Source organism: Spinacia oleracea, chromosome 4 (assembly GCF_020520425.1).
Source record: "Spinacia oleracea cultivar Varoflay chromosome 4, BTI_SOV_V1, whole genome shotgun sequence".
NCBI lineage: Eukaryota > Viridiplantae > Streptophyta > Magnoliopsida > Caryophyllales > Amaranthaceae > Spinacia > Spinacia oleracea.
In genome coordinates, this window is record NC_079490.1 from 99558822 (window position 1) to 99565039 (window position 6218).

The 6218-nt window shown below is 34.9% G+C and overlaps 1 long non-coding RNA gene across 3 annotated transcripts; it reads left to right on the top strand.

Moving 5' to 3' along the window:
* The first annotated feature begins 391 nt into the window (after nt 1-391).
* Nucleotides 392-5281, top strand: LOC110795682 (uncharacterized). 3 transcript variants are annotated; one of them, XR_002535381.2, is made up of 6 exons: nt 392-791; nt 892-990; nt 1072-1336; nt 2610-2659; nt 2796-3293; nt 4837-5281. It is a non-coding gene; the product is annotated as an uncharacterized lncRNA (long non-coding RNA). The 3 variants fall into 3 exon arrangements; XR_008932941.1 differs by having other exon boundaries at nt 892-1336; XR_002535380.2 differs by lacking the exon at nt 892-990 and having other exon boundaries at nt 394-791.
* The last annotated feature ends 937 nt before the right edge of the window (nt 5282-6218 follow it).

Below are 6218 nucleotides of genomic sequence, written 5' to 3' on the forward strand. Positions count from 1 at the left end.
TGACAGCCTTCGTCCCATACCTTGGGCTCACTCTTGCGGAGTTTTCGAAACATTAGCTCACAAATCATGGTGAGTTTTGAAATGAATTTGCTGATGTATTATAATTTGCCAAGGAACCCCCTAATTTTTTTCCCATTCGCTGGCGGTTTCATGCCCAGAATGGCCTTGATTTTTAAAGGATCAGCCTCGATGCCCCGAGAACTGATGACATACCCGAGCAACTTGCCTGACCACTACAACAAAAACATTAATTAAGAGCGCCTAATTAATAACACTTATCAAAAAGCGCTATTATTTATATAAAATAATATCACTTTATTTTATATTGCTTTTAAAAAATCAATCTTTATTTTTATTCAAATATAATACAACGATTTTCTTTGAACGCTGAGATTAATAGCTATAGTAATTTCTTAAAAAAAAAATACCACGAAAGCCTAAATTCTTTCCCGGCCACGTTCTCCATCTCCTTCCTTCCCCCACCACGACTTCCACAGTTAAGCATCAAATTTCCAATCTAATTAAAAATTTCAATCCCAATCCAAGTTGACTCAAACCGAAATTTCCCAAATCCTAAATGACAGAGTTCCCTTCGATCAGAATCCAGAGCTTTTTCGTACTTTCAATTCTCCGGCGAACGTTTCTGGGCGGGGAAGTATTATCTGGCGAACATATTTTCTTGTTGTGTGTGGTTCAATTACCAAGTCAAAGCCTTTGAATCACTCTTAGTCATCTTGAAATCTGCCAAAGATTTGCTCAAATAGGTTCACGATTCCAGTAAATTTTATCAGGTATCTCCCCCTTTTCTTGTATGATTTTGTTGGGTTTTTTTTTTTTTTTTTTTTTTTTTTTAATTTTTTATTAAGGGGTTGAATTGGATTTGGGTTTTAGCTGGGTAACACACTCCATCCCTAGTGTCCTCCAACTTTTCGATTTGTAATGGATGGAGAAATGCTTGATTATTTGCTTGCGAAGGATTTGATCCTATAAGTAAGTGCAGCATGTTCTTGATTGGTAGTTGGGAGAGAACTAAGAATTGCAAATCTGGTAATTGAACCCTTCTATTTACAGATGAGCACAATTTCTCTTTACCCAAACACAAGATGAGGAAATCATGTACCACAAACTAGGTAAATAACGCGCATTTTAGATAATTATACCCATTACTCACAGCCCAGCGTCAATCTGTCATTGGTGGATATGACCGTGAGAACAAGACTTTCTTTGGGAATCTCTTAAACACGTGAAAACAAAAATATTACAGACTCTAGAGACTGGAAGAATGTACGGGCTCCAGCGAAGAAAAAATTTCCAATGCTGCAGCAAAAGAATTCAGGTCAGTATAAATGTATAATAGATTATATGGATCTATGTAGACCAATAGTTTACATGTTAGGAAATAATAATAGAAGTATAAAACTGTATGCATTTTTACGTACGATAATAAAAAAAAAATTAATCTACGTAAGGGAATTAGTTTTAAATTTTTAGAATAGAATTTCTTCTGAGAGTTTTTTGCAGTATTCTTAAATTCGTATGATTTCCTAAAGAAAACATGTGAGATCCTATTTAAGGACGAGAATATCGTATAATTATGGCATTCATCAATGGAAACTGTTTATATTGCAACATAAAAAAAAGAAAAGTTATTGTAACCAACAAAACAAGATTATTTTATGAAAACAGGAGACACAGCAAACAGAGGAATAAGTTGCCTCCATATAAGTCCTTGGGGAATAGCGGACAAATGGAAATTGCACAACATCAGTGATCAGACACACTCGCCAAGAAACAGAAACAGGGATTGAAGAAATCAACAGATATTAAAATTACAACAATAAATAGACAAGGAGCTCAAGTGATTGAGAAAAATTCAGCACATTACAAGTTGAGTTGGTTCAACTACATGTCATAAATGTTGGTTTCCAAACTTAAACTATTGGCAGTAAGGGGTGGGGTATCATAACTGAGGCAGAAACGAGAGTTCATGACAGATTTCACAGAAATTTGAACAACAATTAGAAAGATTGATTGAGTACAAACATTAACTATAAGGTAATCTGTCATATCTGTGATGATTTGTTCTTTTGTTTTGACTTACAAGGAACACTGAATATCAGCTTATGACACTGTTTTAACGAAAGGAGAGGAAATTCCTCCGTTGCACTGCAAAAATATCTATATTTACTCCATTATCCCCAGGCACTCAGCAGAAGAAAGCATAAATATCAGTCTAAGTCACTATATAAAGAGAAACTTGTACATGCCATTGCTGAAACAAAATTACGCTTCAGATCTTATGAGAATCTGCAAGCAAAGATACAAATTCCAAGAGTTTAAAGCTTTAGTCATTAAAATATAAATGATGAACTAAATGAACATGTGTCATCAGAAAACATTGACAAATTAGCACAGGTGCTAGCACGGCTAAGAAATTGATCTATCATACTGCTCATTTATGAGTTGCTTAGAAATTGACATTCTTTCTGATATCATGAGTTTTTCAGACTGTCAATAGTAAGCTAGAGAGAATAAGTTCATGTTTTTTGATACATAGAACTATTTGGATTGAGTTGTTCGGTTACATAGGGTGGTTTGGTTTTATGCAGGACAAGACTTATATTCCCTATGCACCTGTTTACAGTGATGATCAAGTGAGGTACTTATTGAATAATGATAACGTTTTTGCTGATAGTATTACTGTTTATATCATTGGCTTTTTAGCAATTTAGCTCAACAATTAATAACATGAAGCCTTGGTAGTGGTTTACAAAGATATCGTTTTTGATGTGTAGGATAATCTTTCTCGTGGGAACCTGGCTGCTATTAAGATTTAAATGTTTCTAGAATCACGAAGACTTCAGCTTGTATATGCTGATCTCTGGGAGATGCTAATGTTGTATCCTTATCGTGACAAGCCATTGTTTATGTGCTATTATTCTTTCCTTTGGGCCTTTTCTATCAGAATTAGAGATAAATATGTGTTGGATTCAACAATATTATCTAGAATATTTGAAGATGTATTGTATTTTTCTTTGTTCAATTATGCCTAGACATTATATGTGTTTTTACTACTTATCTTAACTTTCTCATTTTGTAGTACTTTCATTATTTGCAATGTTCTGAGTTATGATCAAGAACAAAATGACGAAGTTAGAGCTCAATGGACGCGTCATGTTCTTCTCATGGGAGTTTTTCAATGGCTTGCTCTGATGTTGGAGTTTGATGTTGTTCCTCTTTCCTGAATTTAATGATCAGTTGGAAAAGCAAATATTTGCCCGCTGTTGCTTATGGTAGGTTCCACTACTTCTGCTTGTTATTTTCTGTTTGATTTCCTACTTTGAATTCCGCAAACCTTGAGTTTTTAGCAATGGTAAAGATTTCACTCTTGTCTTTATTTAGATCTCTGATAAATCGTAGTTACTTTGAATTTCTGTCAAAAAATGTTTGTGCTATACACCTGATAATTTCAGATGCTTGACATTTTTGTTTTGGTTGTGCAGACAATGACACATGTTAGTTGTAGTTTTATACATGTACTCGTGTATTACTATAACAAACAGAAGTAGCAGTACTAGTAAGTTCAAAATTATAATCTCACCAAGTGTTTAGAGCATATAAAGAAAAGGTAACGTGAGAAAATTTAGGAACATCAGCAAAAGTTAAGTAAATTACCTTTCTGATTTCAATCAAGTCATGTATATATTTCCGAAACGAATAATAGAAGACCAGAGGTGAGAATCTGTCACCTAAGTATAAACAGATTGCAGGAGCTACAAGCTTTTCCAAATAGCATTGGTAGTAAAAAAAACTATAGTCATGCATGCAAAAGAAATAGAGATTGAACATACCCTCACCTGATAATTCTTGAATGGTATACGATTTAACATATCTCACCTGATAATTCTGCACAAATTATCAGGTGTTCAGCACATGTAGAAATTCTGCAATGGTAGACGATGTATAGGTCTATTTCTTTAGAACTCAGTTACTATGCATTCAACATGGATTATGCCTGAAGAAAAACAAATGGCTAATCACCTGTTGGCCCTGTACAGACATTGTAGAATCAAAAGTTTCACTTTTCTTTACATTAATATAAGTGAAAGATCCAGTCTTAACCTAACCTGTTTTCAGTTCTTCATATATAAGAGCCCTTGTCTAGGTACAGAACAGAAGTCTGCATGTGGTTTGGTGTGTTGTAATATGTGTTCTAATTTTAAGTGATTCATGTTTAAACTCGGGTGGACTTGCTGGATTTTTTTCCCCAAAAATAACACCTACTGTGAAATGATCATGGTTGTCTGCTTGTCTCCTTTCTTTTCATCCCACATGGTATTTGGAAAAACTTCCAGTGTACTGATTATTACTCACACCAATATAAAAACCTGAGGATATCAAACATTGACTCACTTTCTTCATTTTGAACTGTAGTAAGTACTAGTAGCTGATAAGTGATAAAACTAAAGAACCCGATATGCAACCTGTCACCCCCTTCCTCAAGAACATATATCCTTCACTCTCTTCCTTCCCTTCCTCAAGAACCCGATATCCAATCGCACTATTAATGTATCTTCTTTACAAATCCACTTACTTTAGTTTCCCATTTTCTTTTGTATCCTACAATTGTGTGTGTGATTGACATGAGGAGATTTGTTTTTTGTTAAAATTATTGTTCTTCATGTGTCCTCTGTTGTGTACGTGTGTTGTATCTTGGATAGTTAGGTAGCTGTTTCGCTGCTAGAACTTTGATATAAGCCATTCTGACTAAAACACCAGTGAACTTGTCCTCCTATATACTAACTCAGCTTTCTTGAATTTGCATTCATATTCAAGCTCCAATGTTTGCATTGAAGACATGTACCTATCAAATGGTGAGTGGATGGGATAGCCATAAAGAGTGGAAGGAATGAATTGCCTTTGGTCGCCCTAGCTCTAACACCACCATACGAAGGATAACCGGATCATCGAAATTTGCTGGAATTGCTATTGGTTGTGAGATGTGTGGCGGTGTAGAGAATGAGTTGGCAGAACATATTAACCTTTTCAAATGAAAACGTTCTAATTTTAGTGTGTGGATTTGAAATTAAAAGAAGTACTATATGACAGGGATACTTATTTTCTGTTTCTAGTGTGTATTTTTGTAGTGTGTTTAATTTTGGCATATATGATCTTAAGTTATGAGACAATGAGACGTTTATTTGATCTACGATAGAAATGAAATTGGATCTTTTATATATATATATATATATATATATATATATATATATGTATATTTTCATTTGGTTTCTTAGATTTTTTTTTTGTGGGGAGCAAAATATATATTTGACTCTTAACACAGGTTATAAAATGTATTTAATTGTTTTTATTACAGGTATTTGATGATTAAAAATTAAAACTGAAAAGAGGCCGACAAAAATTAAAAAATCGCCTGTAGTAACAGGGTTTTTTAGTTAAACGCTACTAATTAATTTAAATTAAATTATTTGTTGGGTGCACAAAATTTCCCGCCATACAACAGAGTTTTAATAGCGCTTACATATTAAACGCTGATAAATGAGGCAAGATTAATAGCGCTTTTAAAAAGCGCTAATATTAATTTAACAGCGCTGCTAATTAACAGGGCTATTAAAAGCTTATTGTGGCGTAGTGGACGTTACCCCGAATGCACATTTTTGAGGATTGAGCCTCATATTGTATTGCCTGAGCCTGTTTGTCGTTCCTTGGATTTGACAATCATATCGTCGACATATACCTCAATTTCTCTTTGAATCATGTCGCGCATAATGGCTGTGGATGTCCTTTGATACGTAGCCCCCGCGTTTTTCAGTCCGAACGGCATAACTGTATAGCAATATGTACCCCACTGAGTGATGAAGGTTTTTTTCTCCATGTCGTCCTCTGCCATGGGAATCTGATTGTAGCTTGCGTACACGTCCATAAAAGAGAGTAAGGCATGATTTGCTGTGTTGTCGACCAGAATGTCGATGTGTGATGGTGGAAAACCATCTTTAGGGCTAGCCCTGTTAAGATCTTTGTAATCAACGCACATTCGGACCTTGCCATCTTTCTTTGGAACTGGGACGACATTTTCAATCCACTCTGGATATTTGGATTCTCGAATAAACCCAGCCTCTAGCTGCTTGGAGACCTCTTCTTGAATTTTGAGGGAAACATCCTGTTTCATGCGACGGAGTTTCTGTTTGATGGGCTTTGAA